The sequence below is a fragment of the Colias eurytheme genome, chromosome 3 (assembly GCF_061535395.1).
Source record: "Colias eurytheme isolate Ceu_HAF_F1 chromosome 3, ilColEury1 Martin Lab GWU primary, whole genome shotgun sequence".
Lineage (NCBI taxonomy): Eukaryota > Metazoa > Arthropoda > Insecta > Lepidoptera > Pieridae > Colias > Colias eurytheme.
Genome location: NC_142982.1, coordinates 5336147 through 5350154, shown reverse-complemented (window position 1 = coordinate 5350154; position 14008 = coordinate 5336147). Strand labels below are relative to the sequence as shown.

General features: G+C 32.5%; 1 protein-coding gene and 1 long non-coding RNA gene across 2 annotated transcripts in view; one reads left to right on the top strand and one right to left on the bottom strand.

Annotated features, from left to right (window-relative positions):
* Window positions 1–14008, bottom strand: part of LOC149909566 (protein neuron navigator-like) — a 65140-nt gene that overhangs the window by 18392 nt on the left and 32740 nt on the right. The gene's annotated exons all lie outside the window — the stretch shown is intronic.
* LOC149909567 (uncharacterized) lies at window positions 9650–13804 on the top strand. Its single transcript, XR_016458581.1, has 2 exons — window positions 9650–12111; window positions 12168–13804. It is a non-coding gene; the product is annotated as an uncharacterized LOC149909567 (long non-coding RNA).

Genomic DNA, 14008 nt, shown 5'->3' with positions numbered 1-14008 from the left:
TTCAAAATAAAAAAATCTATTAATTCTCTCGAGTACACGCCAAATCTGGATGGTTTTTCAAATGAAAACCCGGTGATTTCACTCGAAAAAATGATGGGTTTATAATTTATATAAAATCACATTTAACAGATTTATAAACAGACCTGATATTTTAATTTCGGGGTAAATAAAAAAAACGTTATTTTTAACTTTACGAGTAGACCTATTAATATTTAAACGCTAGTGTAACATGCCCTAAACGGTCACTTGCGGTGCACATTCCACTGCAATTTTGGGGAGGGCAAAGAGCCCACCTGTCCACAATCCTAACATGCCAACAGAAATTTATACGAGCTTGACTGCTGTCCGATAACCGCACGTTTGAGTGTGACGTCACCAACCACATTTCAATTGTTTTTGTTCAGTAATCGGAACATGATTGCCATAACTTCAAGGCTCCAATATGACCTAGTATGAGAACATTATATTGTTATTAAAATATATAGATTACATGTTTCATTTAAGATAGAGGACTCGTTCGGATATGGTTGCGTAGATTTCCGATTAATTTCATCGTGTCAACTATTGTACTTAATTCTGCAGATATCTGAATTTATACGGAAAAGCTTTTTTTTTTGTAAATGTTCTCTCATTAGCATTTTTAATTTTTAATGGGTTCTAAAATTATGTGTATTTTTATTTTGTAGATATTATTGTTATATTCGACCTTGAATAAAACCGATTTTTAACCAACTAAATGTATTCAAGAGGCCGTCATAAGTATTAAATAATGGCAATACATGTACATACGATGTATACTTTATTACACACTTTATTATAACTATCAATGAATAGTTCGCATTGTTATTCTGTTCGCAATTTGTCTTTGAATACACAAGTAGTATTGAAAACCCATACATAGTCAACCTTGATCAGTTTCTCATACAATATACTTGAAAATTCGCAACTTTACGTTTGTTTTCTTAAATGAATTTCCATGAGAAAATTTATTTGCTAAGTGACGCCCTTCATTTCTTTGCTGTATTGCGTGATAAATAATACACTTATATGTATAGATTGGGAAAGAACATATTATTAATAAATTAATAATGGTTGTAGGTTAATTTTTATTTTCATAAGATACAACCCGACAACATCTGACTGATTCACATAACTAAAGTCTAAAGCAGTGTCAAGAAACTATGCAATACGAGCTAATTCTGCATATTATGACTTAAGCATCTCCAAAGTAAACATGTATTTACGTTGATAGTTAACCTCCGTCAGCAACAGACCTGCAGACGTCCCCTTCTTCCGTACCCTAACTACATCCTTTGTATAATTAGCCTTCTAAGACGCTTTCCGAAGCATTCGCCATATTACGATCTTCGAGTTTGAGTGAACATGTCAATAATAATTATATCACCCTTGTAGAAAATCTGCCAAAACGCCCCACGTTATATTGACGAATTGAGGTTTAATTAAATATTAAGAGGTATTCATTTCAAAGGACAAAGTGTAACCTTTAATATTCAATATACTTTCGTCTACTTACATACATGTGTAAGTATTTTTTGAAGTGAAACTTCTTTAGGCGCGTAGTGAGTAAAATTTCAAGGTTTCGGCATAGCAATAGCGTCACGTCATGGAGTAAAGCGACGATTTTGTTATCTTTAAAAGAAGTTTCACTTCTGACACGTGTGCTCGGCACACACGCTATTTATTAATTTGAATTAATCACAATTTCAACCCAGGTTTGTTAAATATACCCATTACCCATACATTTAACAAGCAAATATTTTGTTTTGTAGAAACAATAAATCTTAATTCACACTCAATATCCATATAACACATCTATCACTCTATGGCGCGGGACATATACAAGCGGCGCGGCGCGCATCGGGCGCGCTGTTAGCGTCCGAAAATGATATTTATATAGAGTGGTTAAATGCATTTTCTTCATGCATAATTTAGTAAAATTATGTTATTTTATACTAAAAGAGATTAACATTAATTTGAAAGTAACGATTTTGTTTTGATAATTCCTTGTAAGTAAATAGCGAGGATAACCCCACGATTGCAAATATATCTTTGTTGGAAATGTTGGAATTTACTTGGAAAATTTTATAGTACTTTTAAAGTAATTTTAAAGTAGTACTGGTGTAATGATGGAAGAAAAGAAGGTTAAAATAACACAAAATTTATATTGTACTAGCGGTCCGAACCGGCTTCGCCCGTGGTACATATTTCGCAATAAAAGGTAGCCTATGTTCTTTCTCAGGGTCTAAAGATTATCTGTGCCAAATTTCATCAAAATCGGTCCAGTACCTAGTTTATGCGTGAAAACCATACATACATGCATACATACATACATACATACATACATACAAACCTTTCCTCTTTATAATATTAGTATAGATAAAATATGGTTTTCAAACACAGGTTTACATTTAAACCATATAAATCTTATCATTAAAATCTCAGTTCAAAAGTATAATTACAGTACTGATCATTCCACAATATTATTTAAAAAACACAATCAAAATCAGGATTATCTTTATTTCTGACATTGTAAATACATGGGAACTTTCATTATGCTCTTCTTCATTTTCACTTTCCCTACTGCCATCACCTGTGTAAATCATTTCATCGATTAATTCAATTCACCTTTAAAAACAAAACGAAGAAGGGTATGTAATAGCAGCTCTATATAATTCCACATAGAGAGAACACATTTTTGACTGACAGGCTACCGTCTCCTACCACCCGATTTGTTTTTGATTGTGTATGACCGTGAATTGACCTCTATTTGGATGCGATGGGGGAAGCGCGCCTGCGGTACGCCTGCGGTACGCCCGCGGCGCAACCGTGGCGTGCCGCCTCGTCGCCTTTCCAAAATTCTTTCATACAAAATGTATAAGAAGGACGTGGTGCAAAACAGATTCAAGAGGTGCGCCTATGGCACGCCCGCGCCCGCGCCGCTTGTGTTTGACCCGCGCCTATAAGCTGAGTATAAAAATAAGAAATGGCCACATTATTTGCTCGATGGGGTGAATAAATAATATGTCCGCTGTCACGAAAACAAAAGATACTCGTATATCAGATGGGGACTGACAACGCTATATAAATATTAGTTTTTGTACCACTTTCCGTAGTCGAGTTACTAATGAGAGTGATATTAAAATAATATGATATTTACTTATTTATTTGTAACTAGCTTTCCGCCCACTGCTTCGGCCCGCGTTTTCAAAGAAAAACCCGCATAGTTCCCGTTCCCGTGGGATTTTCGGATAAAACCTATCCTATATATTAATCCAAGTTATATATTTTGTAAATTTCATTGTACCTAATCGGTTCAATAGTATTTGCGTGAAAGGTTAACAAACATACACATACACATCCATCCTCATAAAATTTCGCATTTATAATATTAGTAGGATACATTTTATTACTGTGAAAATAATAGCAATGAGCTAATGTATTAAAAGCGGTTTACTTTGTGATCGTATTATAAGTTTAGTTTCCCGTGTAGCGAGATAACAGTGAAAAGTCGAGGGAAGCGAGACGACTAATTCGATGTTATTATTGCAGGAAAATGTCGGAAAAGATTTTATACGAATGAAAAAACCGCTCTTCTATTTCCTCGAACATGGATTAAAGGTTTTTGTAGAAACGACCGAACTTGGCCGTTATATACTTATTAAGTTTACAAACTTTTACGTTCATTTCTATTTTCTATAATATTATTGTTATTAATATACAAAAAAATAGATAAAGGAACGTATTCGGTTTTGTGATTCGAAATTTATTATAAAAAATTATAGTCGTGAATGGAGAACCATTCAAAAATCTGAAAGTAAGCGGTTAAAGCACATAATCACAAAAATATGCTTTTTTGAACGCAAACTTACAAAGCTTTTCATTGCTCAGTCACCTGAGGGCGAGTTTAGATTGAAATTTTCATTTTCTTCTTAAAGCCACCGAGTTTCCCTTGTAACCCCTCCGCATAGATTTGCATGCAAAATTTACATATCAACCTCTGGTTGGCAAACAAACAGGCCTGATGTGCTCTAATTATATATTAAAACGGTCCCATGTTTAATTAAATTAATTTTCTAATAAAATATACAAGTACTTGGAATAAAATATAATCTTCATATACCTCATCATGAAAAGCTCATTAATTTTCATCAGCTGTGTATGCTTGTGATTTTCACATAATATGTAAACATTCTAATAAACAAAGTCAGATTCGTTACCTCTATCGTTGTTTTCCCAGACTCTTGCCATTTCATAAGATGTTCACCTTTGAGGGACCAGCCAGGAGCATAGCTGATGAGCCCCGCGTTCCCCGCCGGCCCCGCCCCGCGGTTGCCCTGAGCTACATCACCCGCCTCCGCTTTCGACTTCTTGGGGCTCGTCTGAAGCCGGAAAAAACTGCGCCCGTGAATCTTACAACTTTTCGAAGGGGAAAAGAAAAATGAGCTCTTTTTCGGCGATTTGTCTTCCTCCTCGAGCCGTTTAGATGTGCCAGGTATTTCTTCCGGAATCTCTGGGACATGCGTGGCATTTTCGGTTCCATTTTGTGGCACTGATGCGGGTTTAGGGCCCGAGTTTTCGTCGGCGACAAATAATAGCGTTCTTTGCACAAATGGTGTAGCTTTATTGTAAAATTCGAACGGTTCTGGTACTTTAAAACTTGCTGGTATCGTAGTACGATGTGTTTTTGATAGTCTTTGCTCCATGTATCTTCTTGCCATGCCATTTATGTGATCACTAAAGTTTTATATGTTCGTGTATTTTTTTATATGAGGCTATTTTTCACCCACCATTTAGCTATTTAAATATGTATTTGTTGGCAATTAATGCAAAATATCATTAATAATACTATATTTATAAAGATACCAAAAATATTTTTATAACCAATAAATTTTTGCTGCTGTAGATACTTAATTACCTACATAGAGGTATAATATAATATTATGTGTAGTGGGTTTGTCTGTAGCTTGTAGGTATTAAATATTTCATCATTTTAAAATATAGCAATCTGTATTTAACTTCATTAAAATAAATTTTATTTTATTTAATGCAAAAATATTTCAGAGCACTTGATTAAGTACTTTCAAGTTGAATTCTAAAAATACACGTATCATTTCCAGCGATTCTATCAAGTTAGCTGAAAGCCTTTGGCGACGGGTTGCAATTTTCACGCGGAGGCTCCACGGATCGATCGCTGTGCGTGAATAAACATTGCCACCCTCGCCTTACGCGTACAAATTTACAAAAACCAATATCATAATTCCTATTGTCAAGGTACAAAGTTCATTTTCCTCTCTAATCACGATGTAACAGAACAAGAGTGAAACTGTGCGGCTATCGATATGATCAAAATTTCATGCAGCGTTATTTGTACTGTAAACTGAAAGTATACAATTAGCCAACCCTGTTTCAGTTTTTGGTGATAAGAATGCCGTTAAAATTATAATGAAATGAAATATGAAATTACGGCTATTATACGGCTTAACCAAAGCGTACAAAAATCTTTAATTATTAGATTAAAGTTGTTTCCTTGTGGAAACAGAGCAATGTTTGGTAACACTTACGTTCAGTTACCGCATCCAGGGAGGAAACATAAACTGTTTCCGTTGGTAACATCTTGCTGTGTACGACCAAACTACATTGGTGATAAATTTATTACTTTCGTTATTGGGCAATTTATGCCACTAAATTCAAATTTTATTGACTTGGCCATCTCTTATTAACATGTAATTCTTGATAATTAATCTGATTCTTAATAAGGCAGTTGATAGTAGAATACTTAATATAAGCTTTTAAATTATAAAACTTCAAAGCTAAAGAAAATTAAGATATACTTATTCTTTTTATTATATCAAAATAATATTGTCAAGGCTATAGACTATAGTTTAAGTTTTGAATCATATCTGTAATAGAACAGGCGGTCAAATCGGCTCTCGACCCTTCAATAATACGCCATATTACTATAATCAGTTTACAAAGGATAAAAGTTGCTTTACGTTATATCATAGCAAGATATACATCAAAAATAATAATTTAAATACTACTAACGTACCCAAAATATGCCACCAATTAGTTATGTTTGATCTCTATGTTTATATCATCAAAGACAAACGTGATTAAAATAACCGGTTGTTATAAATAAAAATCTTAAAACAAACAACATATAAAGCTCATCGGTGGTCACTGAAACGTTATATCTGATACGAATATAGAAACTACTTTCAGGTTGTAATAATCGGAAAGTCACTTGATCCGCGCTATTCCCAGTCGATTTTGCTTTCTCTATCTGGTCCCCTTTCTTCCCGTGCTTTGTAAATAGCTTTCCAATCCGCCTTCGGAGGGGACTTATTACATTTCGATGACAAGACGAATTGGAGACGACACGGAGGGCTTTTCTACAATTGACCGCCAGAATACAGATACGAAAATAATTAAGGAACTCAGTATTGAGTAATTTCGTATAACTTAATATTTTTAAAATGTTAACATTACTCCATTATTAAAATTTTTATTTAGCAAAAAATGGTGTTTACCGAGATTAGTATTTTTAAAAGAAAGATACGCACGCTTATCTATATTATATATATTATATATATTTTTATCTCTCAAAAACATGATCTTTTACTTTTTTGAAAATATTTACCGTTAAAGAATTCATATAAATTAAATAAATACTGTACCTGCAAAAGGTGCACATAATCATAACAAATTGCTCGTAAAGTTTTTTACAAAACAAACGTCAGAGGTTACAATAAAATAAAAAAGAAGGAAGTTGAATATTCACAAACGCCCAACCTCACAAGATTGGTAAGAAATTTTCAAATGAATCAATCAATAGATAAGCGTAAACCCTTTGAGTCTCCAAACATAATTTATATTCAATCGAGCGTGCACCTCCGAGCTCGAGATCTTTCTCTGTCACCGTAGTTCAACGAACCTGTTTGTACGTTTGGTAGACGTGAAAAAAAGGAATAATGGAGCTATAACTACCGCAGTTCAGAAATAGACAAACACCCCATATACTGAGCGCGAACTTGACAATCTACCCGCATGTTTATTTTCGTGTTGCATTGAATGGGAATAAATCGAAAATAGATCATGCAATTCATTCGGAGCTTATATTAAATTCCTACAGGATCATTCTTTAATTACATAATATTATATTGATAAACGCATAGACTCTCTTTCTAGTTGATATTATTTGATAACATATTATTAAATAGCATATTATATCGTATCGCTCTACATGACGTTATAAGAATATTAATGTAAGTAAATAGGCTTACCCAATGACATGGAAACCTTAATTAAGACGTCATATCAAGTACTACCGAAATATTAAGAAACCCCGGGGACCCTTACAAGCTCGAATAACTGTCATCCTGCGGTAGGTACCTACGTCCCCGTATGAGTTATTGTCTGCTCTCTGGGTAAGTAGGATAAGCATAATTCAAATTGGATTTATAACAACCTATATTTAAGTCGACACTTTGAAATAAAACAAATAAACGGGGTCATAAATATTAAACTTCCTCTTAAGAAAAACTAATTTATTAAACAGACTATTGTCAACAGTTAACACATTCGAATATAAAAGTAGGGATTAAGACACATTTGTATCGTATAACAATTGATTTTACACCTAACAGAAACCTCACAAGTCACAACAATCCACATTTAAGTTTAGAAAAAATGTGATACAATATTATACTGACGTGAAGTGAATAAGTTTTTTTTCGGATTTTATGTATATTGTATATCTAATGCCATTTTTTGCGTAAGACTTTTCTATCACCAAAATATAGCAAGTCCCTAAATCCTCTATTACGTGACATTTGACAATGATTTGAAAGTCACAAAGATCATTTGCTAAATGATTATATGCATAAATAATATACATACTTTATACTTAAGGTTGATGTTCCGACCGTCCCTCCATACATTTTTGATTACCTCTAAACACTTAACACAGACACTATTTCTTTAAAACTAATCATTTTATCACTTCTCTATAATGAAATGTGTGCGCGTTCGACCTTTTTAATCAATAATTTACAATATTTACTTAGAAAAACAACAGTAAAATACCGGAAAAATTTGACACTTCTACAGTAGTGTGCGTGACTTTTGCCAAGCGAAACACGACATAAAGCACGACATCTAGCGCATAGACTATATACTTATTACAGATCTAGCGCGTCAATGTCTAAACGAAAGGCGATGTTTAGACATTGACGCGCTAGATGTCGTGCATTCGCGTTCGTTATCTTATGCATAATGAGCATAATTCTAATAAATCAAAGTTCTGTGTAAAAATTGAGTTATTTCATTTCCAATCGTTCAAAGAAAATAACAATAAAATAAAATAAAACTAATGACCTTAGAAACTATGTTTTTTTTTATTTATTACTCATTATTGTTCGTCCGTCGTAGGTCTGTAAACTGTATTGTACACTGAAGGTAAATGGTACTGTAGGTACTTTAGTTCGGCGTCGTCGCTCGTCGGCTTGATATAAAATTACATTCTTGATTTCATTGACACGCGCTATGATTTGCGCGCGGAATTTCTTGTGTTGTGAATTTATTTTTGTATGCTATGCATTTTAATTGATTCAAATTGCAATGTTTCTCTAGTATGCATTTGAGACTATATTGTAAATTGTAATAATTGATCGTGGGTATAGTAATTAATTATTCTAATAACGCAATTAGTAATATATGTATTTTCGGTGGGATTCAAAACAAAAAATTGGCCCGTGATTTTTATGAAATTTCACCACATTGCAAATCACATCAATCATAGTTCATACACATGTATGACGAAAGTGATTAGTATTGTGGCTAACATTGACTCATCAGTTCATCACTGAAACCAGTGATAAATCAGTACCTATATCATATTGTGTTTGAATATTTTTAAACAATGATATAAGTATACAATTATTATAAATCGGTAAACTATCAAAGTAATCACAAACTTGCAAACATTGGTAAAATGTCCAGTAGTTTATGAGCCTATTCATTACAATCAAACAAACAAACAAAGTTTTCCTCTTTATAATATTAGTGTAGACAAACACTATGAATACGATCACGAATGCAAATTCGGGGATTTTCTAATTATTGCTAAATAATAATTGAATTCGTTTTGAAATACTCTATAATTTTTAGTGTATAAATAGACATTTATAATGTGGTGCTCATTTTTTTTGTACTGCTAACGCTATTGTAGGTACCTATTTTCGTTGTTTTATTTCAAGTGAACACGGCCATACAATTTTGTCACGAGCCGCCTATGATTGTAGGTACTTTTGTTAGGCTCCTTCGTCGTCCGCGTCGGCTCGAAAGTTCTTGATTTCATTGTCACGCGCTATGATTTGCGCGCGGATTTTCTTGTGTTGTGAATTTATTTTTGTATTATTATTATTTTTTATTTTTTTTTTTATTTTATTGATTCAAATAAAATATTTCACTAGTATGCATTTGAGACTATATTGTATTATGTATAATTTATCGTAGGTATAGTTATTCTTATAACGCAGTTATATTTTCGGTGGGACAATTTGACCCGTGATTTTTCTGAAATATCACCACGTTGCAAATCACATCAATCATACACACGTATGACGAAAGTATAGTGGCTATAATTGACTCATCAATTCATCACTGAAACCAGTGATAAATCAGTATATCATATTTTATTGTGTTTGAATATTTTTTAAACAACGATATATACAATATTATTATAAATCGGTAAACTACCAAAGTACTTCCGAATTTTCAGACAGACAAACAAGTAGTTTGAACACGCAGTTTTCTTATACTAGTAGCAAAAATCAAAACCATAATATTATGTTTACCTACTATATTTTACTAAAAGTCGAGTGCGTCGAAATCGTAAATAATAATATGTTTTTCACCTTCCTGGTTATTTTCCCATAGTAAATAGTGTTTTAGGTTTGTTGTTGTAGGTAGGAATAATAATAATTATTCTTACATGTTGGTTATGAAATGTATATTGAAATAATTTACTTTTACAAATCATTAGTGATATAAGTTTTGAGTGAAAATGCTTGGATCAGCATAATATTATATGGTACTTCAAATACATGTTTTGATAAAAAAAACAATAGTGTAATAAAATAAAACTGCGTTTTATTGTAATCAATGTTGACAATTTTAAATTCCAAAATTATTGATCAATAAAATAGTTTACACCAACAAATATAACTTGTATTTTTATAACAATCGTTCATAATATAAACCGTAGCAGGTGGCGTTTTGAAGTTCTGTCTACTCATACAGAAAAATAGAAAACTTGTTTTTTTTGTAAACAATTTATTACTCATGTTGTTTGGCAACTCGAAGCGTGGTCGTCCGTCGTAGGTACTTTTGTTCGGCGTCGCGTCGTCGTCCGCGTCGGCTTGATATAAAACATTCTTGATTTCATTGACACGCGCTATGATTTGCGCGCGGAATTTCTTGTGTTGTGAATTTATTTTTGTATGCTATGCATTTTAATTGAATCAAATTGCAATATTTCTCTAGTATGCATTTGAGACTATATTGTAATAATTGATCGTGGGTAGGTATAGTAATTAATTATTCTAATAACGCAATTATATTTTCGGTGGGATTCAAAACAAAAAATTGGCCCGTGATTTTTATGAAATTTCACCACATTGCAAATTATATATTATACAATTACAAATTTTACAATTACATATTATAAATCGGTAAACTATCAAAGTAATTACAAACTTGCAAAATATGCTTTTCCGAATTTTCAGACAGACACACAATTTTATTAGTTTGTTTTAGCAAAGTAGGTACCTATACCTATACGCTTACGTCGCGCGTCGCGTCGTCGAAAACGGTGCGCCCAGAAACAAACATACCTAATTCAGTTACAATCCTTTTTTTGTTCCGTAATTTATTGTATTTATTCTAATACGATTTTTTTTATTCGTCGGCCAGTTCTACTAGGTATAAAAAGATAAAATTGAAATATAATTATTGTAGCGACAGCCATATTATGTTACTATGTTTTCGTAAATATGTTTTTCACCTTCCTGGTTATTTTCACATAATCTTATCTTCTTCTTATATATAAAAATGAATCGCAAAATGTGTTGGTAAGCGCATAACTCGAGAACGGCTGAACCGATTTCGATCATTCTTTTTTTATTATATTCCTTGAAGTACGAGGATGGTTTTTATGTAGAGAAAACGTAAATATTATGTACCACGGGCGAAGCCGGGGCGGACCGCTAGTATATATATATAAATGAATCGCAAAATGTGTTACGCTTCACAGCAAGAAGAAATGTACCATATGTACCCGCACAAAGTCGATATTGTGTTGCCTACCGTTCGACTCAATGGCTAGGGTTGTAACTACCTTTAATAATTATTACCAAACTAATAAACCGAGTGATGCGAAATAACCATAATTCTTTTAGAGTTTGATAAAATGATCAGGCAGGTATTTTCTTTAATCCTCTGAATTCTCGGTTACTAAATTGTATCGTTGAAATTATTCTTAATCGCGTAAATTTAATAAATAATCATATGGAAAACACTTTTCATTTGTTTTTTTACTTTCACGCCCAACTACTATACAATAATTACGTTGTTTCGGTATTTTGACGAGAAAACGCAGGAAACATCCGTTGTATCATTTTAGATAGATTGTATATTTTGTATCTGTAGAATTGAAATCAAAGCTATGTATATGTTGTCTCCATTCTTTTCTTATCGGATTGTTGATCCCAATGCGAATGCGTCACTTAAATTTTATAAAAGACAATTAAGAACATCAAAAATAAAGTGATACGTAAATATTTCACAGTGCAATATATTATGTAATTAATAATAATTATATATTTATGAAAAAATAATTACATCAGATTTAATAATAGCAATTGTTTTGAATGTACATAATATGAATAAATGATTACATCATAATAGTAATAATCACAATTGTTTTATTTCCCATTTGTTGCAACCCTAGCATATTTTCATGTAGCAGCAGAAGTACCTACACTGGCGGCGCGGCGGCATCGTGCGACATCAAAGGCATTGCCTTACTAGGTAAGTTTATAATGACTCATTTCTTTTATTATATAATTTACGTTTTACTTTTACAGAATCCGATTCAATGGATTATGAAGACGAGTCACACAACGCCATACGATAGTGATGATGAATGAACATTTCAATAAATGCATGCGTGTTTTTTTATGTTGTTTTGTAATTGTTAATTGTTTCTTAAATAAAGAAATAAACTAAATATTTAAATGATGATTTGTTATTTGCAACACAACTTTATATTTGAGATTCTTTACAAATGTATATTTAGTTTTGTATCATCAAATTTATAAATTTTATTCCATAGTTTTCAAAATTAAATGTAAATGACCATAAAAACATTAATAAAGTAAATCATTGATGTAAGGTCAGGGAACGTAATACATATAACATCTGACCATGTAGAAGCTAAGTCTTGTTGACTGCTGAAGTCTGTAAAGTTTTGTTGTCTGCTGAAGTCTGTACGCAATGAAAATGTCTGCCGTTTCGAAAATAAGTTTTTAAGACCCTAATAAATAAAATATATGAATGGCAGATCTGGTCAAATACTTTCAAAATTGTATTTTTTTCAGCACTTTCATAAGTGTCTGCCAGAATGTTATCCGCGTGATAATGGTCTGCCATTGTTATTTTCCGATAGTAATAATAATCTATTTTCAAATATCAAAATGGCAGACGTGGTCAAATGGTTTCAAAGTTCGCCAAAAATTTCCACCTGTCTTACCTAAGCGCGCGCCCCGTCCACCACTCTGGGCTTAGTGACTCCTCATCTCATGTATAGTAGGTATAGGGGAATCAACACACAAAAATCCAGGTCTGGTCAAATACATACAGGTAGCTTTGCGCTAGCTCTCTAGCTATTACTTCTTATGGAGAGAAAACGTAAACATGTACCACGGGCGAAGCCGGGGCGGACCGCTAGTAAATAATAAAATAATAAATAGTGTATTAGATTTGTTATTGTATCTTGTATACCTACGAATAATTATTCTTACGTCTTGTTGGGAAATGTTCAAATACCTACCTATTGAAATAATTTACTGTTACAAATCATTAGTGTTATTAGTTTTGAGTGAATAGGCATGGATCAGAAATTCAGAATATAATATGCTACTAACTACTCAAATACAAACAAACACCACTGACCTCTATAACTATAAGTTATAGAGGTCAGTGACCGTCAGTGACAAACACTATGGATACCTACGCTCGCGAATGCAAATTCGGTGATTTACTAATTATTGATACCTAGTCATTGAATTCGTTTTGAAATAGCCTGTACTTTGTAATTTTTAGTGTTATAGACATTTATAAAATGTGGTGCTCATTTTTTTGTAATAAATCATCCCGAACGCTATTGTATTTTCGTTGTTTTATTTCAAGTGAACACCTATACAATTTTGTCACGAGCCGCCTCTGGCCTCTGGGTGAAATAAACAAGTCAAATGATTTTTGTTCTAATTGTATTTTGGTAGTAGTTTGTTTAGAATTTACATTACCATTGTTTAATTTTTACCTACTATATTTTACTAAAAGTCGAGTGCGTCGAAATCGTAAATATCTTTTTCACCTTCCTGGTTTTTTTCCATAGTAAATAGTGTTTTAGATTTGTTGTTGTATGAATAATTATTCTTAGCATAATATTATATCATAGGTATATGCTACTTCAAATACATGTTTTGATAAAAAAAAACAATAGTGTAATGTAATAAAATAAAACTGCGTTTTATTGTAATCAATTTTGACATTATTTATTTCCCAAAATTACAACAAAATAGTTTACGCCAACAAATATAACTTTTATTTTTATAACAATCCTACTTGTTTTACATTCACGCCATCTAGACTTAAATCTTTATCATTTTTGTATACGTCTGTGTGTGTAAACGACCCTGTATGC